The sequence below is a fragment of the Chiloscyllium plagiosum genome, unplaced genomic scaffold, assembly GCF_037043375.1.
Source record: "Chiloscyllium plagiosum isolate Xiang-an unplaced genomic scaffold, Cpla_swu_hap1 HiC_scaffold_11, whole genome shotgun sequence".
Lineage (NCBI taxonomy): Eukaryota > Metazoa > Chordata > Chondrichthyes > Orectolobiformes > Hemiscylliidae > Chiloscyllium > Chiloscyllium plagiosum.
In genome coordinates, this window is record NW_028270149.1 from 81,471,150 (window position 1) to 81,495,436 (window position 24,287).

At 42.1% G+C, this 24,287-nt stretch overlaps 1 long non-coding RNA gene across 1 annotated transcript in view; it reads left to right on the forward strand.

The window, feature by feature from the left end:
- The window catches only part of LOC148148855 (uncharacterized), a 33,633-nt gene extending 14,345 nt beyond the window's left edge, over positions 1-19,288 (forward strand). Inside the window, exon 3 of the long non-coding RNA XR_015758698.1 lies at positions 19,166-19,288. This is a non-coding gene — a long non-coding RNA (uncharacterized LOC148148855). The remainder of the gene's footprint in view (positions 1-19,165) is intronic.
- Positions 19,289-24,287: the final 4,999 nt, after the last annotated feature.

The window sequence follows — 24,287 nt, forward strand, 5'->3', positions numbered from 1 at the left end:
GTTACGACAAGGGCATGTGTTTGTTGGAGGACCAAGTGTTTTTCCTCGACCACACTCGATAAAATGAGCCCTGCAAATCTCTGCCAGGAAGGATTTGTTGGCAGTGAGCCTGCCTTGGTGGTCTGATAGTATGAGCAATCTCTAACATGATGAGCAGTGGTGCAGGTTCCAGTGAGCTTTGAAGGTATCTTCAGACACAGCTTTAAGAAGAAAACTCATGGCAATTTTTGACAAGACAGAATCACAAGAGTGAAATTCATCTGGTAGAACACATTAAAATGAGTGGGATTGTTTTTAACCCTACATGCAGCTCTGAAGAGAATGGGAAATATCTATTAGGCCACAAAGAAGTGGGACCCATTCATTGCACTTGCAAACAAGGTGGGAATAATCTATTTTGACAACGTAAGTATGAGAAAATTGTCCTGTACAGCTATACACAGTAACAGCATTGTTATACAGCAAAATAGAAATCCTTTAAGGTAAGGAGACATTGAGATGTTGCATCAATAAATGAAAAGGAAGCTAAATAATCATATCAGGAAGACAAGGCAGCAGTAATAGTACTGTCAGCAAGATGTCATTTCAGAAATGGGCCAAGTAGTACGTAAAATTGGACACCTTGCCAATAACCATCCTTAAGATATTGATTTTGCCTCCAAACAAGACCCTTAATCAGAAACTGAACAAATACACTTTTATATTCAATGATCTAGTGCACCAAGTTGCTCATAAAAGTTGCATCAGATACATTTGATGAAATTCTGCAAGGTTTTAAAAATCACTGTTTAACAAATTAAATTCTTGAAAACACATTTGTCAGGTGTTCAGCATCCAGAGAAATCTATGAGTAATTTATTTAATGGGGTGTAGGTTTGCTAGCTGAGCTGTAGGTTTGATATCCAGACGTTTCATTACCTGGCTAGGTAACATCATCAGTGGCGACCTCCAAGTGAAGCAAAGCTGTTGTCTCCTGCTTTCTATTTATATCTTTCTCCTGAATGGGGTTCCTGGGGTTTGTGTTGATGTCATTTCCTGTTCGTTTTCTGAGGGATTGATAGATGGTATCTAGATCTATGTGTTTGTTGATGGCGTTGTGGTTGGAGTGCCAGGCCTCTAGGAATTCTCTGGCATGTCTTTGCGTAGCCTGTCCCAGGATAGATGTGTTGTCCCAGTCGAAATGGTGGTTTTTTTCATCCGTGTGTAGGGCTATGAGGGAGAGGGAGGTCGTGTCTTTTTGTGGCTAGCTAGTGTTCATGTATCCTGGTGGCTAACTTTCTTCCTGTTTGTCCTACGTAGTGTTTGTGGCAGACCTTGCATGGAAGTTTATAGATGACGTTGGTTTTGTCTATGGGCTGTACTGGGTCTTTTAATGAGCCACCACTATTCCAACGAGCCACCACACACTGCAGCACAGACGAACTTCGAAAAACAGAGGAGAACCACCTATACAACGTATTCAAGAAGAACGGATACTCAAAAAATACAGTCCGCAGATTCCTCAAAAAAAACCATGACAAGCAGACAAAACACAGCCAGAAACCCTAACCACCTTACCATACATCAAAGAAGTTTCAAAAATGACAGCCAGACTACTAAGGCCCGTCGGAATCCTAGTAGCACACAAACCCACCAACACTCTCAAACAAAAACTAACAAACTTAAAAGATCCAGTACAACCCATGGACAAAACCAACATCATCTATAAAATTCCATGCAAGGACTGCCACAAACACTATGTAGGTCAAACAGGAAGAAAGTTAGCCACCAGGATACACAAACACCAGTTAGCCACAAAAAGACACAACCCTCCCTCCCTCGTAGCCCTACACACGGATGAAAAAAACCATTTCGACTGGGACAACACATCTATCCTGGGACAGGCTAAGCAAAGACATGCCAGAGAATTCCTAGAGGCCTGGCACTCCAACCACAATGCCATAAACAAACACATAGATCTAGATGTTATCTATCAACCCCTCAGAAAACGAGCAGGAAATGACATCACCACAAACCCCAGGAGCCCCATCCAGGAGAAAGATATAAATAGAAAGCAGGAGACAACAGCTTCGCTTCACTTGGAGGTTGCCACTGATGATGTTACCTAGCCAGGTAATGAAACGTCTGGATATCAAACCTACTGCTCAGCGAGCAAACCTACACCCTAAACCTCAACCTGAGCTACAAACCTTCACAAACCTTGCGAATTTATTTAATGATCTCCACATATTAGTGAAAAAATGTGATTGTGAAGCCACAAAATCATTGGAGATAGAATTACTGATGGATTACCGGTAAGTCTTTTTCAGTTTTGTTGTGGTCCAAAGAAAATTTTAGAGAAAGCCATTTAGAGAGAAGCAAAAATCTAGAAGCAAAACAGATCAACCGAACATGGGAGGATCAACCTTATCACAAGACGTCAGCAGATTCTCTTCAGCCCCTGTGGTACAAAAATCCTAAAGACAGTAACATAACCAGTAGAGAGATTTGGCCAGACAGCAGATACCAGGAGTGAGTGTCAATGCAGTGGAGAAAGCAAACCTCACAGGCACAGACAATATCCTCTTCCAATGTTCTCTCTTTGAGCACTTGAGTCCTAAGAACTATATCTGACTCCTCCTTAAATACATTGAATGGTTTAGTTTCAATCACTATCAGTGGCAAAGAATTCCACAGGCTCACCACTCTCTAGGTGAAAAGTTTCTCTTCATCTAATTCCTAAATTACCTCGTCTGTATTCTCAGATTGTGAGCCCTGGTTCTGGATTTCTTGGTCATTGGGAAAATCTTTCCTGAATTTACCCTGTCTAATCCTGTTAGCATTTTATAGGTTTCTATCAGCTATCCACTCAGCCTTCTAAACGATGGTGAATATAGTCCTAATCAATCCACTTTCTCTTCATATATCAGTCCTGTCATCCCAGGAATAGTCTAGTTGCAGTCTTTGTTGCAGTCCCTCCATAATTATTGCAGCAATCCATGAATCAGTCTATGAACCCATCCTTCTATGAATACGTCTATGAATTCACCTGTCAGTGAATCTGACCATCTGATCATGAATCCATCCAACTGTCCACCAATTTATCAAGTCCATCTGCCTGGAAATTTGGCCCACTTTCTGAGAATCAATCAGTACATCATTTCATGCACCCATCTGCGAATCCATCCTTAAATCTGTATATCCCTCCATGAATCCAGCTGTCCATCCATCCACACATTTGTGAATCTTTCTTTCTGTATATCTGCCCATAAATCCATCACATCATGGATCTGTCTGTGAATTCATCCATCTATCCGTTCATCTGTGAACCCACAGCACCATCCACCCATGAATCTACCCATGAATCCATCCATCATCCCATACAGTTTTGATGCGGACGGTCAAAGTACCAATTTATCTGACTGGCTTAGCAGAAACCACCCTATCATACAACTGAAACCGGGCTGTTTGAGCCCTTTTTACATATGCAGTTTTGACTTCTGATATCATTTACTGTCTTATAAGAACAGTAATTCCAAACCTTAGCAGTGAGAAAGCCTTGTCTCCATCTTTATCTTTCCCAAAAGTCTCTTCTTCAGAAAGAAAATTGCACACTTTGTCAGCCATGCTGGACAAATTCTCTGAGCATGCAAAATACCACTGCACTCTTAACTGCCATCCATCTGTATCCCAAACTCAGAAAAGGAATTGCAGTAAGATTAACCAACTGAAAGATTCCCAATTTGATTCTTGACCAATTGGACTCCAAGTCATGTAAACTAATACCAATGTAATGACTTTTTATGAAATTCAATTTGCAACTTCCTTTTTCCCTTCTCTGTCCGTCTTCACTGTATTTGTATGTGTGAATGAAGTAGCAGAGTTTGTTCTTCCATGTTTTGCCTGGTCTGTTAATAAACCACATTTTTATTTTCATCATTAAGGATTTTGCTATGGGTTTATTTCCAAGATTGAAACTCAAAAAATAAAGGTACAGTTTGGGCAACCCATTGTGACCGACTTCAAAATGGGACAAAAAGGGAAAACGTTACCTCAAACGATACCTCACTGCCTCCAAATCAAGAGGGGAAAAGTGACCATAAATTAGATTAACCCCCAATCCTCCATAACCTTTTGATTCTCAAGTTTTCCATTTATTTAGTGTACACTCACACATGCACACAGCATACTTCTCCTGACTGCCTCTTCTGACAGCTCACTCACCCCATTCTCACAAGTTTGGATCCTGCTCTCCTTGGATCATTGGATTGGATTGTACCCCCTGACCACCTCCCCATTCAGAGTCTTCCTTGCCAATTTATTCCCATAGAGCTAATCACTCTGGCATATCCCTGCTGGGACACACAGCACAAAAACAGGCCATTCACAAGCAGCCTTGTTGCTTCTTGTGTTCTATATCAGTAGCCCTTATGTTACTGTCCATTAATCCTATTACCTCCTCAAAAATGTCTGCACGTTTGGTCAAACAAACTTTTCCCTTTGACATTCAAGCCAACTATTCACAGCTACTCTATATGTCCTGCTCTTCTCTCTCTACTAAGGATTCCATTATTTATTCTGGCACTGATGCAAATGGATTGATTTATCATTGCTTGAAAGGGGTTAAGAAAGATTTACAAGGATGTTGCCAGGGTTGGAGGGTTTGAGCTATTGGGAGAGGCTGAATAGTCTGGGGCTGCTTTTCCTGGAGTGTCAGAGGCTGAGGGGTGAACTTCTAGAGGTTTATAAAATCATGAGGGGCATGGATAGGATAAATAGGCAAGGTCTTTTCTCTGGGCACAACTAGAGGGCATAGGTTTATGGTGAGAGGGGAAAGATATAAAAGAGACTGAAGGGAAAGTGGTGGAGACTGATACAGTTACAGCATTTAAAAGGCATCTGGATGGGTATCTGAATAGGAAGGGTTTAGAAGGATATAGGCCAAGTTCTAGCAAATGGGATAGATGAGGTTAGGATATCTGGGCGGCATGGACGAGTTGGACCAAAGGTTCTGTTTCCGTGTTATATATCTCTATGACTCTGTGATATGCTCTGTCATAAATATAGGCATTGTTTTAGCTGTCAACTGGATCTCTAGCACAACACCATTTCTGAATGAATTATTAAAAGTTAGTGATTTCTTTTCCCAAGATTATTTCAAAATATAAGGATGCAACTTATCTAGACCGGAATTGGAAGGAGACCGATATCCTGATGGGGACATTTGCTAGTGCTACTGAGGAAGTGTAAGACTCATAAGGTATTTGTGTGGGTGGGTAAGTGTGTTGGGGGTGGGGGGAGGTTTTGGGCATGCAAAGAGACACTGAGAAAAGAGATAAGGTGAAGGCTGGTATGGTTGAGAGGAGGAGCAACTCAAATCGTCAAGGCAGGCATGAGTAAGGCAGAGGTCAAGGTAAGACTGATGAATGAGACTACATTTATTTCAATGCAAGAGGCCTGACAGGTAAAGCAGATGACCTCGGACATGGGAACATGGGAATAGAATATCATAGCTATTACAGAGACACAGCTCATTGAAGGGCAGGACTGACAGCTTAATGTTCCAGGGTATAGATGCTGTAGGAAGGATAGAAAGGAGGGCAAGAAAGGAAGGGAAGTGGTGTTGTGGTTAGGACTAAAATTACAGCTGTACTGAGGGAGAATATTCCTGGGAGTACATCCAGTGAAGTTATTTGGGTGGGACAGAGAAATAAGAAAGGGATCATCACTATGTTGGCATTTTACAATGGGCCCCACAATAGTCAGTGGGAAATTGAGAAGGAAATTTGTACGGAAGTCTCAGATATCTTTGAGAATCATAGAGTTTTCCTGGGGAGTGTCACCGCGATGTACATCTCTGATTCTAGACTACAAGTTTTGTCCTCCCTGAGCTTGATTGGTTTATTCAATATATTCAGTTTTAAAAATATAATGTTAAATGCATTTTTTGTGTTGCTCATCTCATAGTCCACGTAGACAGAAAACTATCTCCCCACTAAAAACCAAAACAAAACTTTACATTTCAGCCACCTCTCTATCATTCTGTGGTATATCATGTCTATCATTTAATGGTTCTATTTCCTTAACACATGATATACTTTTATTGATGAGTTAATATAGTTATTTCTTCTATACTTTTTAAACTTTCTGTCAATTGTTCTCTTACCTTTTCTATTTGAAATAAACTAATTGTAGTTTCTCCAAAACCTTGATTCTCTCCACAGCCTTAACATTCTTTCTGAAATGTAATGCCCAGAATTGGAAGCAACATTCCATGGGAAGCCAAAAGAATCATTTATATATTTGCGATTTTTTGAGAAGATTTGTAGCTCAGGTTGAGGCTTAAGTTGTAAGTTTGCTCGCTGAGCTGGTAGATTTGTTCTCAGACGTTCCATCACCATGCTGGGTAAAATCATCAGTGAGCCTCTGGTGAAGTGCTGGGGTTCTGTCCCGCTTTCTATTTGTGTGTCTTGGTCTGTTGTGGTGGGTGATATCACTTCCGCTTCTTTTTCTGGGAGTTTGATAAATGGGGTCCAAATCGATGTGTTTATTGATGGAGTTCCAGTTTGAATGCCAGGCCTCTAGGAATTCCCATGCATGTCTCTGTTTAGCCTGTCCTAGGATGGATGAGTTGTTGCAGTCAAAGTGGTTTCCTTCTTCGTCTGTGTGTAAGGACGCTAGTCATGTCTTTTGCTGTCTAGTTGCTGCTCATGTATCCTGGTGGCTAGTTTGTTGCCTGGCTGCCCGATGTAGTGTTTGTTATAGTCCTTGCAGGGTATTTTGTATATGACATTTGGTTTGCTGGCTGTTGGTACAGGGTCCTTTAGGTTCATCAGTAGCTGTTTCAGTGTGTTGGTAGGTTTGTGGGCAATCATGATGCCAAGGGGTCGGAGTAATCTGGCTGTCATCTCCGAGATGTCTTTGATGTATGATAGTGTGGCTAGAGTCTCCGGGCATGTTGTGTCTTCTTGTTTCGGCTTGTTTTTTGAGAATTGGTTCACTGTGCTTATCGGGTAACCATTGTTCTTGAATAGGTTGTATGGGTGTTGAATCCCCCACTTTTGGAAATAAAGCACCGGTATCAATCTTATTTCTAACTATTTTTCAGGAAATTTAAAAATACCTAGAGACCTAAATTCAAATAGAAGACTTTATTTAAACTTTAACAAGACCATAAGACATAGGAGCAGAAATCAGGCCATTTGGCCCATCGAGTCTGCTCCACCATTTAATCTGTGACCTTTGATCCCCTTGGTAATCAAAAACTTATCCATCTCTGTTTTAAATATACTCAATGACCTGACTTCCACAGCCTTCTGTGGCAATGAACTCCACAGATTCACCACTCTCTGGCTAAAGAAATTTCTCCCAATCTCTGTTCTGAAGGGTCTTCCCTTTACTCTAAAGCTGTGCCCTCAGCTCCTCCTCTCTCCTGCCAATGGAAAGATCTACCCAACATTTACTCTGTCCATGCCATTCAGTATTCTATAAGTTTCAGTCAGATTCCCCGTCACCTTTCTAAACTCGATTGAGTGTAGTCCCAGAGTCCTCAAACATTCCTTATGTGTTAAGCTTTTCATTCCTGTGATCATTCTCGTGAATCTGGGCCCGCTCCAGGGCCGATACATCCTTCCTGAGGTATGGGCCCCAAAATTGCTCACAATATTCTAAATATGGTCTGACTAGAGCCTTAAAAAGCCTCAGAAGTGCATCCCAGCTTTTATAGTCTAGTCCTCTCAAGATGTATGACAACATTACATTTGCCTTCCTAACTACCTACTCAAACTTACAAGTTTACCTTTAGAGAAACCTGGACTAGAACTCCCAAGTCCGTGTGCACATCAGATTTCTGAATTTTCTTCCCATTTAAAAAATAGTCCATGTCTCTATTCTTCCTAGCAAAGTGACCTTACAGTTTGCCACATTGTATTTCATCTGCCACTTGTTTGCCCATTCTCCTAACCTGTCTCAATCTTTCTGCAGCCTCCCTGCCTCCTCAATACCACTTGCTACACCTATGTGTATATCATCTGCAAACGTAGCCAGAATGTCCTCAGTTCCTTCATCCAGATGATTAATGTACAAAGTGAAAAGTTGTGGTTCCAACACTGACCCTTGTGGAACACCACTAGTCACTGGCTGCCATCTTGAGAAGGACCCTTCTATCCCCACTCTCTGCTGTCTGCCAGACAGCCAATCTTCTATCCTTGCTAGCACCTTGTCTCTAACACCATGGGCCTTTATCTTATTCAGCAGCTTCCTGTGCGGCACCTTATAAAATAAAAGGTGAATGAGGTAATCAAAGGCCTTCTGGAAATCCAATAGATCATGTCCCTGGCTCCCCTGTGTCTAATTTGCTCATTACCTCCTCAACAAATTCTAACAGATTTTTCAGACATAACCTCCCTTTGATGAAAAACCATGCTGACTTTGCCCTATTTAATCATGCACTTCCAAATATTCAGAAATCTCATCCTTTACAATCGACTCCAAAATCTTACCAACAACTGAGGTCAGATTAATTGGTCTATAATTTTCCATCGCTTGCCTCACTCCTTTCTTAAATGGGAGGTGATTAGAGATTAATTAGCAATTTTTCAGTCCTGTGGGATCCTCCCTGACTCTAGTGATACCTGAAAGATCACTATTAAAGCCTTCACTATCTCCTTCAGAACTCTAGAGTGTAGTCCATCTGGTTCAAGTGATTTATCCAGTTTCAGATTTTTCTAGCACCTTCACCTTGGTGATAGCCACTGTACTCATCTCTGTCCCTCAACTCTGTTGAATGTCTTCCACTGTGAAGACTGATGCAAAGTACTTATTCAGCTCCTCAGCCATTATTTTGTACCCCAACACTACCAATGACTAAAAATGATCACCAATTTGACTCACCAATTCGCTTTTCCCTTTTTTTTGTTACGGTATTCTGCCTCTGCTCTTACTGCAGGTAGGCCTCTTGATCTGTGTCTTTTATCTTCTGCCATTAATCACTCACTCTTCAGGCTTTAAATCTCACAGTAGACCTTACTTCAAGCTGCTCTGTCCCCCTTTGCACTATATTCCCACTTTGATTCCCATTCCCAGTGAACTCACTCAGCCATTGTCTCACTTAGAATCACAGAGATATACAGCACGGGAACAGACCCTTCAGTCCAACTTGTTCATGCTGACTAGATATCCTAAACAGAACTAATCCCATTTGCCAGCATTTGGCCCATATCCCTCCAATCCCTTCCTATTCATATACCGATCCATCCAGATATCTTTGAAATCAGGTGAAGTCTTCACTCAAACTGATCATGCTGCTTACTGCACAGCTAAGGTCACCGGATACTGCAAAGGCTAGAGGCTCTGGCAACATTCTAGTCGCATTACTGAAGATTTGTGCTTCAGAAATTGCTGCTCCCCTAGCCAAGCTCTTCCAGTACAGTTACAACAATGATATTTACCTGACAATGAGGAAAATTGCCCAGATATGTCCGGTGCATGAAAATCAGGACAAATCCAACCCAGCCAATTTCTGCCCCATCAGGCTACTCTCAATCATCAGAAAAGTGATGGAAGGTGTTATGAACAACATTACCAAGCAGTAGCTGCTCAGCAATAGACTACTCAGTGGCGCCAGGTCTGGGTTTTGCCAGGGCTACTCAGCTCTTGACCTCATTGTTCAATCCATGGTTCAAACATGGACAAAGAGCTGAATTCTAGAGGTCTGGTGAGAGTGACAGTCCTTTGACCAAATGTGGCATCAAGGAGCTCAAACAAAACTGGAATCAATGAATATTGAGAGTTAATTCACTGCTGGTTGGAGTCATATCATAGAATCACAGAATCACAGAATCCCTACAGTGTGGAAACAGGCCATTTGGCCCAACAAGTCCACACCAAACAACTGAAGAGTAACCCACCGAGACCCATTCCCCTAATGCACCTAACCTATACATTCCTGAACACCTTGAGCAATTTAGCATGGCCAATTCACCTAACCTGCACATCTTTGGATTGTGGGAGAAAACTGCAGCACCCAGTGGAAACCCATGCAGACACTGAGAGAATGTACAAAGTGCACACAGACCGTTACCCAAGGCTGGAATCGAACCTGTGTCCCTGGTGCTGTGAGGCAGTAGTGCTAACCACTGAACCACCATGCCACCTTGTGGCAAAGAAGTTAATTATTATGAATATTGGAGCTCAGTCATCTCAGCTCCAGGACATCTTTGCAGGAATCCCTGGGAGTAGTGACACCATCCTTAGCTGCTTCATCAATGACCTTCCCTCCATCATAAGGTTAGAAGTGGGAGTATTCACCAATTATTGCATAATGTTCAACACCTGTTGTGACTCCTCAGACACTGAAACAGTCCCTGTTCAAATACAGCAAGATCTGGATAACATACAGACTATTTAGCATTTGTGTCACACAGACATCAGATAATCACCATCTCCAACAATAGAGAATCTAACTATCACTACATGATATTTAGTGGCATTGCCATAATTAAATCCACCATTATCAATATCCCAGGGGTTACCATTGACCAGAAAATGAATTGAACTGGCAACTTAAATAATGTCACTGCAAGAACAGGTCAGAGGTTAGCAATCTTGCTGCAAGTAACTCAGCTTCACTTTCCCTAAAGCCTATCCACCAACAATGACAATGATGTGTGAAGGAACACTCTGCATTTGTCTGGAAGAGTGCAGTTCTTTCAACATTCAAGAAGCTTGACAGCATTCAGGACAATACAGTCCTCTTGATTGGTACCACATCTTCACTCTCTCCACCAGTGATGCTCAGTAGTAGCAATGTGTACCATCTACAAGATGTGTGGCAGAACTTATCAAAGATCCTTAGACAGCATCTTCCAAACCCATAGCCAGTCCCAAGGACAAAGGCAGCAGGTAGATGGAAACAACACCAATTGCAAATTGCCCTCCAATCCACTGACCATCCTGACTTGGAAATATGTCGCTATTTCTTCAGTATCAGCTGATCAAACACTTGAATGCCCTCCCTAATAGCATTGTTGGTCACCCTACACCAAATCGGCTGCAGTGGTTCAAGAAGGTAGCTCACCATCACCTTCTCAAGGACAACTAGGGATTGTCAATTATTGCTGGCCGAGCTAGTGGCGCTCTTTGAATGGATAAAAATAATTTTTTTTCTCCCCCGAAGGTTATTAACCTCTGGCATTAACTATCCCCAGAAAGTAGTGTAACCTGAGTCATTGAGTATACAGAAGGCTAATTTAGGTTGAATTTTAACACTGAAAGGAGACCAGAGTTACAAAGGGCAGGCCGTAAAGTTGAGAGCAGGCCATGATTACATCATCCGTAATTTTATTGAATAGTAGAACAGGGTGGATGGGTTGAATGGCCCAATGCAGCTTTCCTTTAAAATATTCTTAGTATATTGCCCTTCCGTCATTGTTACTGGATCAATATTCTGAAATTTTGTGGCAATCTGTAGCACTCTGGAGGCACCTCCACCATGAGGACTGCAAAGTTTCAGCTCATTGCTATCTTCTTAAGGACCATTAGAGATGAGTTTTAGTTCTTTACCCAGGCTCTGTATTGAATAAGGATCATCAGCCTCTAACAGCACTTCATAACATTGAAGTGGGTGGAGAAGAGGACTAAAATACAAGGGCTTCACTTTGTGAAAGGCATCAATCTAATGATAGCTGCATGTGAAATCAAAGCTAAAATACTGAAAGATGACATACCTTTGTCACACATGGGACACTGAGGAGATACATCATCAAGCATACACCAGCAGTCACAGAAAGACGCTTTGATCACAGAAATGTAGGGAACTGTCCAGCAATGAGGTTATAATGGCTTCTGGTGAAATTAAGTCAAATAATTAATCAGCTTTGTGGTCCCAGGGAACAAATGTCCTCTCCCTCTCACCCAATAATTCCATAACTCCCCAGACCAAAGAACAGATAGGACTGTTGTGATCTGGCATAATTCCAGACCTGACAGAGATGTACTTTAAACTATCTATATGATACATGATATTCAGTATAAAGGGACCCACTTCGTCTTCAGCTGCTGTGTCATGGAGTCAGTGTAGTGAGGGTTGTGTATTAGTTATGTGCATATAACCCACAGTAACATCCCTAAGCACAAACCCCAGGACATGTATGTAACTCTGGGATTGTAGGCTTATAAATAGATAGCATTTGTTAATGAACTTCAAGACATCTATCTCAACAAGAACTTGTCTCTCTTGAATATGTGACAAAACAAAACTGCACATGCTGGGATCCAATGTAGACAAACAGGAGGCTGGAGGAACACAGCAAGCCAGGCAGCATCAGGAGGTGGAGAAGTCAACATTCAAGGTTGCGATCCTTCATCAGGATGGGGGAGGGGGAAGGAAGTTCAGAAATAAATAGAGGGAGGGGAGTGGGGCTGGGGGAAAGGTAGGTGGGATAACGATAGGTGGATGCAGGTAGGGGAGTATTATGATAGGTCAGTGGGAAGGGTGGAGTGCATAGGTGGGAAGGAAGAGGGACAGGTAAGGTCAGGTCAAGGAGACGGGGAGGAGAGTAAGGGCTGGACATAGGATAACGTTGCGGGGGGGGAGATAGAGAAGTTAATAGAATGGAAGGGAGGAGGCAGGACTAGAAAGGAATCCGGGAGGGGGGGAGGGTAGTAGGTATAAACTTAGTTAGAGACAAAAAAAATGAAAATTAGGTATAAACTTGGTTAGAGACAACCTCATCCCTGTCTCCTTGACCTGACCTTGCCTGTCCATCTTCCTTCCCACCTATCCACTCCACCCTTCCCACTGACCTATCACAATAGGTCTGCAAGGTGTTAGAAAGGATTCTGAGGGATAGGATTTATGACCATCTGGAAGAGCATGGTTTGATTAAATGCAGTCAATATGGCTTTGTGAGGGGCAGGTCATGCCTCACAAACCTTATCGAGTTCTTTGAGGATGTGACTAGAAAGGTTGATGAGGGTCGAGCTCTGGATGTGGTGTATATGGACTTCAGCAAGGCATTTGATAAGGTTCCCCATGGTAGGCTTATTCAGAAGGTAAGGAGGAATGGGATACAGGGGAACTTAGCTGTCTGGATACAGAATTGGCTGGCCAACAGAAGACAGCGAGTGGTAGTAGAAGGAAAATATTCTGCCTGGAAGTCTGTGGTGAATGGTGTTCCACAGGGCTCTGTCCTTGGGCCTCTATTGTTTGTAATTTTTATTAATGACTTTGATGAGGGAATTGAAGGATGGGTCAGCAAGTTTGCAGATGACACAAAGGTTGGAGGTGTCATTGACAGTATAGAGGGCTGTTGTAGGCTGCAGCGCGACATTGACAGGATGCAGAGATGGGCCGAGAGGTGGCAGATGGAGTTCAACCTGGATAAATGCGAGGTGATGCATTTTGGAAGGTCGAATTTGAAAGTTGAGTACAGGATTAAGGATAGGATTCTTGGCAGTGTGGAGGAACAGAGGGATCTTGGTGTGCAGGTACATAGATCCCTTAAAATGGCCACCCAAGTGGACAGGATTGTTAAGAAAGCATATGGTGTTTTGGCTTTCATTAACAGGGGGATTGAGTTTTAGTCGTGAGATCTTGTTGCAGCTCTATTAAACTTTGATTAGACCGCACTTGGAATACTGCGTCCAGTTCTGGTCGCCCTATTATAGGAAAGATGTGGATGCTTTGGAGAGGGTTCAGAGGAGGTTTACCAGGATGCTGCTTGGACTGGAGGGCTTATCTTATGAAGCGAGGTTGACTGAGCTCGGACTTTTATCGTTGGAGAAAAGGAGGAAGGGAGGGGACCTAATTGAGGTATGCAGGATAATGAGAGGCATAGATAGAGTCGGTAGCCAGAGACTATTTCCCAGGGCAGAAATGGCTAACACGAGGGGTCATAGTTTTAAGCTGATTGGAGGAAAGTATAGAGGGGATGTCAGAGACGGGTTCTTTACACAGAGAGTTGTGAGAGCATGGAATGTGTTGCCAGCAGCAGTTGTGGAAGCAAGGTCATTGGGGACATTTAAGAGAGTGCTGGACATGCATACGGTCACAGAAATTTGAGGGTGCATACATGAGGATCAATGGTCAGCACAACATCATGGGCTGAAGGGCCTGTTCTGTGCTGTACTGTTCTATGTTCTATGTTCTAATACTCCCCTACCTGCATCCACCTATCACTATCCCACCTACCTTTCCCCTAGCCCCACTCCCCTCCCTCTATTTATTTCTGAGCTTGCTTCCCCCTCCCCCATCCTGATGAAAGGTCTCAACCTGAAATGTCGACTTCTCCACCTCCTGATGCAGCCTGGCTTGCTGTGCTCCTTCAGCCTCCTGCCTGTCTTCTCTGTAGTATGTGTTATGCGGATTAATATGTACAAAGTTTCAAAGCACATTAACGGTAACAATACCATCAGCTCCTGACGTGGCATTTAAATCTGGAGCCTGTGGCACAGCGATAGGTTTATTACCCACTGCACCATAAGTCTGTCAGCAACAATCACTAACCAGTATTTCTCACACAGGGCTGGAAGACAAAAATTACTTCAATACAATACTGCAGAAGGGCTGTACTTTCAGAAATGCCATCCTCAAATGTGATATCAAAATAGAGTCCACATTTGCTCATTTGGGTGAATGTCAAAGATTTCATTAGCCTATTTGGAAGGAGGGCAAGGGAGATATATGTCGATCAACATGAAAAAAATACATCATCTGGTTTTTTTTTCCATATTGCTGCTGGGTTTTGCAGTTTTTGAGTTAGCCACCATATTTCCTACATTACACCAATGCTGTTTCCTACATTACAGTTCACAGGCATTTCAATGCCTTGCGATATCCAGTAGTTATGATAAATGCAAGATCTTGGTTCTTCCACCAGTCTAGAAATGTTTTTGCCTCTGAGTTTATTTGTAGATTTGCAAACAGCCAGTAAAGTACGTACTGAATTGGCATACTCCAGGAGAGAAGTGAGACACCTTCCATATCACTGAATCTTGTTTATGGAACTTCAGAACTTAGGTCTGAAATAGATATAACCCCAGTTGAGGTTATATTAAGCTTATTACAAGTCCCCTTTATAAATGTTGACAGTGATTCCCTGGGAATGTGCCATTTTGCTGTTAGCAATATTCTTACCTGGGCCAAACTCCCCTAGTCCTAATACTAACCCTGTGTAATATGTGCAGCATTGGGTTCCTGTGCAGACTCAAAGGCTAGACTGCAATAGCTCCCTTTTAATCAAAGTGGAAAGGAAGTAAAGTAATATTGTTCTTACCGACAGCTACAAATTGACTACTGAGTCCTACAGTGATAGCATGAAGAAAAATAACGTGGCCCATAAAGGTGCCCATGGCAACTGTGCAAGGGCCTCTGGGAATGCAATGAAAGCCAAATCGAAACCTAGATACAATTGAAATGGTCAACTAATTGTACTTAAAACAGTAATTCACAAACTGTTTCATTTCTTTTGAATTTAACACTCAATAATTAATTAAGATTTTTTTTGTTGAAATGTATCACATTTTGTGCAGTAATGGATCTGAGACTTTGTGGCTCTCTTCCATCATGTTGAAACATTCAGTTGTTTGGTATTCCAATCCTGTTCACCAGTCTCTAATCTCAGCAACAAAGCCCTCCAGTTTCTGCTGAGAGTTGTGTGGCTTTGACTCTTGAAATATCATGTGCCTTTGCTTCTGAGTTTTATCCTCCTCCTCCACTTCAGTTTCTTCACCACATCTTCTCACTGACCTCCCTTCCGCTCTGCTTCCCATGTGTGTCAACACTTCTATGCACTGTTCACATGATCACTCACCCATCTCTCACCCCTGATTTGTCAAATCCTTTCATTATTTGTTCCATTTGGATCCCCCACTCCTTCCCCTTCTTTTCATATTTTCCACATTTTTTCTCTTCCTTCGCGTCTATTCCTGATTTTCTCATTCTTCCCATCTCCTTCCCAGTTTCTCTTTCCCTCCTTAATACAATGGAATTGACTCCAAAATTTATCAACAGAGTAGATATGAGAAAAAAAACAGCATCTTGGAATCCCTACAGTGTATAAGCAGGCCATTTGGCCCATTATGTCCAAAATGACCCTCCGAAGAGCATTCCACTCAGATCCATCCCCGACCTTATCCCTGTAACCCAGCACTTCATATGGCCAATGCACCTAACCTGTATATCTTTGGACTGTGGGAAGGAACTCAAGAAAGTATTATTGTTTCTTGACAGAAATTTCACCTCTGTGATACAGAAACTAAAAAGGACTCAAATCTGAAGGTTTTTGTCTTGCACACATCAGGACTGAAATGCAAGAAACATCGGTTTTATACAACATGAGAAAATGTTACTGTTTGCTTGGCCAATGTATAGCATGAAGATACATCAGAAATCAGGTAGTTTCAAGCAGGTAGACTCTAATTGTTCAAGTCGGTACCATGCAAATTGGTCTTGTAGGGAATGCATGGAATATTAAACTGACATATGTGACCCTCCTTTACATTGCCAAATGGAATATAGCCACACATTGTAACTTTTCCAGTGAGGAAAGGGTCATGGAGACTGCCAATCCCTGCAGTATTCCCCATGACCACACCATAACCAGTCTATCTGCCTGGTTCAAGTATTTCCAGCTAAGATTGACAAGCTAACAACAGTACAACCAATCTCTTTCATGCTGTATAAATTAGTGCTCACTTTCCAAGTTTGGTATCTTGTACATCAGGCCTGATGAATGCAATACAAAAAAAAATTAGTTTTGTATTTCATTTCAAGAGAGGAGATAACATGAGGTTGAGAAACCCAAACAATTATATAGTGGGTCAGAAATATTTTAACAGAGGACAGTAAGTGTGACTCTGCAGTTACCTGACTGGACAACCTCTGAAACAAGCTTATGTTGTTTATTCGCCAAGGATGGAGAAGATGACAAATCCAGCAAACACACTGATAGCACAATTAACAACACAGACAACAATGGTATCTGTGTAACAGTTGTTGTGGAACTTATTGTAGGATGACAGTGTTATTAAACTGCCCCAACCCACTGCAAGAGAATAGAAAATCTGTGTTACAGCATTTTTCCAGACCTGACAAATAGAAGGGAGAAATCATCAGCACAGGAAAACGATTTCAATTGAAACCATGAACTAATTGTTAATTTTCCCAATATAATGTTATCAATGTCAGCCATGCTTTCCAGTGAATGACTCACCTCTTTACTAGCCACGTGTGCATGGTCACCTCGTAACTCCCATTCTATTTTTTTCAAAAACAGTAATTAAGAACAGGCTGTGAATACAAAACAAAGCTCCACAAAGCTCCATGGGCAGCACGGTGGCACAGTGGTTAGCACTGCTGCCTCACAGTGCTAGAGACTCGGGTTCAATTCCCGCCTCAGGCGACTGACTGTGTTGAGTTTGCACGTTCTCCCCGTGTCTGCGTGGGTTTCCTCCGGGTGCTCCGGTTTCCTCCCACAGTCCAAAGATGTGCAGGGTCAGGTGAATTGGCCATACTAAATTGCCCGTAGTGTTAGGTAAGGGGTAAATGTAGGGGTATGGGTGGTTTGCGCTTCGGCGGTCGGTGTGGACTTGTTGGGCCGAAGGGCTGTTTCCACACTGTAATGTAATCTAAAAAAAAATGATAATCATGTCTTTTTAAAAATCTTATTCAGGGAGAGAGATTGCCCAACTTGGTCCCATCATCTTATGGGATGGAAGGCTGCTATCACCAATAAGGATCTAATTAAAATAAATGAAACAGCAAAGATGGGAGAAAACGTTTGAGAAAATGTGTGGAAAATAATTGTGTTATAATAAGGATTAAGGTAATGAGTAACAAGTGAAGATCATGCAATGTGGGTATTTTAAAAAAACAATGAAGGGAAAGGATATGAAGCTATACTGACCAAGAGATAAAACAAAGTTCGATAATATTTAAAGAAAAAATGAACATACACAAGAGAGGATGATAATAGGGAATAATTTTGCCTTTGCCTAAGGTTTTTACTGAAAAGAAAACAAAAAAGAAATAACAACAGTCGAAGCAAAGAGCCATATCAGAAATGTTAAAATATCAAGGAATAATATACAAGAGAAGCTGATCAAAATATAGGCAGTTTAGATCCCAGGTTTAGATGGAATATCATCAAATAATGGAAGGAACAAAGCAGGAGAGAGGAGAGGCACCTTTACTTAGGTATAAAATTCAAAGAAAAACACATTGAGAAATGGTGAATAGCAAATGTAATTCCTGAATTCCAGAAAGGGAAACAGACCTATCCAGGGATAGTTCCCCAGGTAATATGATGAATGTAAACAATATAAGAATATTTGCTGCAAGATGAATTAATTGAACATCTGTGCACAAGAAAACATGACATAAATAGCTAACAAGAATTTCTTAAAGGGTGGTCATGTTAAAAGAGTAGTCAAGAGTAATGTCCTATGAAAGACTTTTCAAAGACCTTTGATATGATAGGACAAAGATTTGGATGGTTGGATCCAGGGCTGGGAAATAGAGGAACTGACAAATGACTATGAATATAAAGTAAGAAATAGGGCTATATTTCCTGAACTGGAGGTCAATAACCACCTCCAATTCACTTCCTGCATCAAAAAGCAATGACTGAAATTGTGACTGTGAACAACAATCCAAAACAAAGACTTAGGCCTTTCTCAATTATCTTGAGCACCAAGAAGCAAATAAACAGAAATGTGAAATAAACAGTAATTTTGACACAAAATTCCGTTGAAACCATATGGATTGTTCAGATGTGTTTACCTCAGCATCAGTCAGCTTTGAGAGGTCCAACTGCTTTCCAATGTAGAATTCAATCCCTTTATAGGCTCATTCCAGGGTAATCCTTCGGATCAGGAGTATAGTCAGAACCACATATGGGAACGTTGCAGTAAAATAAACAGCCTGACCAAGGAGAAAAGCTTGTCAGATTTTAGACTCTGGGAATAGGAGGAATTGATTTCAAGTGAGCTACCCGCGTAAAGCATAAGTGAATTTAAATAGGACAGAATTGTTCTATTTATTTTTAATCTTTGGGGTCAAAACTCATTTTAATAGGAGATTAGAATAGGGTGAGATGAAGATATTTCAGTCCTCACATCTGCAGTTCTTTTTCCCATTCACACTGAAATAAATTGTACACATTAATGCTCTCAATCACTTTTCCAGATCTATCCAGCTTCCCCCAGAGTCCCTGCATCAGTGACTGAAACCCTCAGAATGAGGGAGACATCGTAGATGTTTTGGAGATTTGCTGCTGTTCTTTCTGTCAGGGAAAAGATCTTCAGATCTCCCTCAGACCTGAAGTACTGATGAATTATGGATTTCCCACTCCCGAAAGAGACACGATTAACATCGCCTGGGAGATAAACCAGACACTTCACAAATGATTTATAATTTCTAGTTTTATTGTCACAGAGAACTGTACTTTGTCACTAGTTTTAATTTGATTAACCACCAATCATGTACCTTGCCTGAAGATTTGATTCCTTTAGATAAGGCTGCTCCAACTATCAGCCAGGCCAAAAGCAGACAAAGAGCTAAATACCAGACAATCTCCCCAGTCTCTTCAATTGAACTGGAACGGCTTAAAACTAGTTTCCAAAAGAAAAAGACAATAGGAAATGTATTATTAGGATTATTTTCATCACACAGCCATTAAAAGCTCATCTGGCTTGGTAAAGTATTTTAAGAGAGAAATTTGTCTTCATGCAGCCTGGGAAATATGTGACTCTACACAGCAAAGTGCCTCTTTACTGAGATGTGATCACAAACTCCTCAGTTATACCAAATGTTATGAAGAAACTAACAAAATTACAATGGATGGATCAACAACCATAAAATCTCAGTACTGGACATCAGAAAGCCATTTCTAACCAAATGGAGCTTCAAAGTTCACTCTCCTATCGTACAGAGGGCAGGTTTCAAGTTTGAGATAGATCTAAGACCACTGTCTTTTGCATATAGCTACAATTATGGGATCACCTCCAATTCCTTCCAAGAATGTGCTGATAACATCCGTTGTGCTTCACAATCCCACAGCCCACAAGTGTATCTCCTGGGAGACATGTTTGCCAAGGCCACGACTTTGAGAAAGCTGAGGTGAGTCAGACACAGAGAACTCTTGGTGCAGTCACTGGTTCCCACTGTTACAGAGAGGCCTGGACTGAAAAGGTGTGGCAATCAAGGCATCCTCAGGAGTATTTATAACCCAAAATGGATTCTACTCCCTCAGTGTTCAGCTGGTCTGTCACCATTTTCGTGCATGTCTCTGCAAGAAATTGTAAAAGATGCCATGGAGGCCTGCAGGCTGTGCCTCAGTTATTTGCTGGGAGTGGGTAGCTCATTGATGATAAGGGCTATCCACTGAGGATGTGGTTCAATTCAGCCTTGAGAATCCCCATGACTGGCACCATGGAGAGATAGTGCCATGGCCACATGGGCACAGGGACAATCAATGAGCTAGCGATTGAGTTGCCTGGACTCATATGAGTAAGGTAACAGATGAAGCAGACAGAGAAGTACAGTCAGTACATTGCACACACAGCACAGTCCAGCTTTGGTTTGTTCCTTGCATGTACGTGCAAATCTTGTTTGATACATACTTTAATCACATAGCCCAATATTAAAGTAAAAAGAGTTCCTTTAATCTGATATCAAAGTGTGTCATCAATATATATTTAAATATGAAATATTGATGTAGAATTTCATGGAAGGGTCTCTGGTTTTGTGTTATAAGTTGAATTAAAGATCAGAAGAGAAACTAGAGATTTCACATATCCCATTGCAATTCATACATTCATGTAAACTGTCTCTGTTAAGTCAAGGCCAACTGATGCATATCATCTCCTATTACTTATGCTATCAATATCAGATCAGATGTGATCTAGTTGCTATTGGGAAGAGGGGATCTGGGTAAAGTCATATCGAAATGAAAGTGCCAGATTTAATAGCTGAACACAAAGGGAGAGGCAGCTGTTATTGCTATTGCAGACATACTGACTTGGAACCTCTCGACAGAGACTGCAGCGGGGACAGACAGCTAGGCACAGAGACAAACATCGAGACGGGCAGGCAGAGACAGGCAGCAAGAAAAGCAGAGATACAAGCAGTGAGGCAGGCAGACAGAGACATACAGATAGCGAGCAGGCAGACAGAGGCAGGCAGCAAACAAGCAGACAGAGAAACAGACAGTGAGCTAGATAGATACAGGAGTTCCAGTGGCCACTGAGGAAAAAGCCCATTCCCATTAGCCATCTGGCAGAATGCATGCAGTAGTACTTTCTTTCAAAGAGAAAGAACTGATAAAAATTTAAAGATGGAACAAGTCATCTTGCCATGACTGGGAGATGGAATCGTCAACTTGTGCCTTGCTACTGGAAGCCAGTTCAAGGATTCTCAAGAAGGACGGTATGAAATTACTTTTGATGCACACTGGACTTTATGACTCAACAAAATGGGGAGAACAGAACATGTTGGAAGCTGGGTGTAACTTTTTTACTGATTTCAGAAAATTATGCAGTGAGTACTGTCATATACAAAAACAGTGTTGCACTTTTAATCGTGTGAGGGGCATGTGGAAGATAACTTTTCTGTTGTCTATCCTATTAATTGCCTACGAGTTCAGTGAATAGGATGGTGAGTGCTGTGGGTAGATGTGAGAGCTGAATAAGTGGATAGTGGGCAACCTGGATAAGTAAATGAACGAGGAAGATGAGTAGTAGGGTGATCTGGGTAAGTAGGTTGATGTGTAAGGGAGTGCATGTGGGTTGGCTAATAGATTGGTTAGATTAGTGAGTATTGAGTGAGGAAGTGGTTACATGGACGAGCTAGGTCAGTGGGTTGGTGGGTAGAATTGGGTAATTAGGTAAGTGAGTGGGTGCAGTGAGTAGAGGGTGAAGTGTGTAACTTGAGAAGTTGGTAAGGAGGATAGCTGGAGGGATGGGTACATAGGTTCACTTCTGGTTGTGCCAGGTGGATAGTCTGGTCAGATCAGGCAGGGAGTCAAGATAGTTCGGGAATGTAGTTATATCTGGTGAGAGATGAGTCTGGTAGTTGGGAGAGGTAGAGAGACTGGGTCAGGGGTAGTCATGCTGTGGGAGCTTGGTGTATTAAGTAGTCAGACAGAGTGGTCAGGGAGGTTATTTGAGTCAGGTCTGCAGGATAGTCAGCGTCGGGTGTGTTTGACTAAGAAGCAAAGATTCGTAAAATCCCTACAGTGCTGAAAGAGGCCATTTGGCCCATTAGATTTACACCAGCCTCCAAAGAGCATCCAATCAGACCCACGCCCCCTACTCTGTCCTAATAACCCTGCATTTCCCATGACTAGCCTAACTAGCCTGCACATCCCTGCACACTGGGCAATTTAGCATGGCCAATCCACCTAATCTGCACATCTTTGGACTGTGGAAGGAAACCAGAGCACCCAGGGGAAACTCACACAGACACAGGGAGAATGTGCAAACTCCACACAGACTAAAATTTTACTCAAGGCTAGAATCAAATCCGAGTCCCTGATGCTGTGAGGCAGTGGTGATAACCGCTGCACCACCTCACCCCAGAGTCAAGTATTGGAACATGTTTTAATCTGCCCAACTTGTTGGGTAAGTATTCGGTTAAGAACCAACTGAGTGATGTTTCTCACTCAGCTCAAGAGTCTGAGATATGGCAAAGACTAATGATATGATGGGCAATTCATCAGTTCCTTATCACCATCGTAAGTGCAACTCCCACACACATCTGACAATGCAATGGCTGGAAGATTTGACCGTTATGGGTGAAACGATGAGCACTTTGAACGATAGCTTTGCTGGCTTCCTCAGACTGCACAGAACAGTTGCTGCAGCAGATCTGAGAGAAACTCACGTCAGAAGTCCCTCAATGTGCAGACAGACTGGCTATTCCTGCCTAAAGATCCTGTTCCATCACTTTCTTCAGTCAAAGATCAATAATAACAAAACGTGTTCCTGGCTGGGAGCCCAGTGAATAGGCAGATGAATAATAAAAACTTCTAATGTTTGATGACACTCGTTCACGTTTCAGTACAACCAGTTGCAAGGAGCCATCAGCCGAAGATGTCTATACTTTCCCCAGTAGAAGTGAGCACTGTACCTTTGGGAGTCCTGCTGCATGTTTCATCTGCTCCCCACCAACTGAAGCAATCTGCCCACGGCAGGGGTGATTGGAAGGAAGCAAACAGGTAGTACAGACTGTCGCCAATGATGCTATTGTAAGTGATTTGTATAATGGTACTCAACAGGACCATTGTAACCACCACACCTTGGATTTGAAATAGAAGCAGGAATATTGATTCAAAACTATTTACAATTGAATTGATTTAGTACAAATGCATGCCGCTAGTCAGAGAAACCAACTGTGTTTAGTTGTGATTAGTTATTCGAAGTATTCCTGGGGCATCTCCATGCTGCTTTCAAATTATTTCCATGACCAGGAACATTGGCAAGTACTTTAATACAATGAATAAAATCTGTAATTATTAATTTTAAAATAAGAAAGCTTCAGTCATATCCTAGTAAGAAATCAGACTTCTTAGGAAAACATATGAAGAATATGACAACTTAGAAAACAGGAACACAAGTAGACCATTCATTCCCTCAGTTCTGCTCCATGAAACGAGATCATGGCTGATCTTCAATTTTAACATAATTTGCCTGATCTACTTCCATATCACATGATGTTTTAAATGTACAATTCTAACAATTTCAGTATTGAATGTATTCAACGACTCAGTCTCTGTAGCCCTCTAAAGCACAGAATTGCAAAGATTCATCACCTTGTGAGTGAAGAAATTCCTCCTTATCTCAGTCCAAAGTCAGAGTGACTATGAACCCATTATCAATTGTAAAGACCCATCTCATTCATGAATGTCTTATAGGGGAGGAAATGGCCATCTTTCCCTGGTCTGATCTACATGGGAAACCCTACCCACAGCAATGTGGTTGACTCTAAACTGCCCTCTGACCAATTAGGCAAGGACAATAAATGCACCGCTGAGGCCAAACGCCAGCTCGCAGATACCTCCTCCTACTGCCCCCTTGACCATGACCCCACCCCCCACCACCAAACCATCATCTCCCAGACCATCCGTAACCTCATCACCTCGGGGGACCTCCCATCCACCGCCTCCAACCTCATAGTCCCACAACCCCGCACCGCCTGTTTCTACCTCCTGCCCAAAATCCACAAACCTGACTGCCCCGGCCGACCCATTGTTTTCGCCTGCTCCTGCCCCACCGAACTCATCTCCACATACCTTGACAACGTCCTGTCC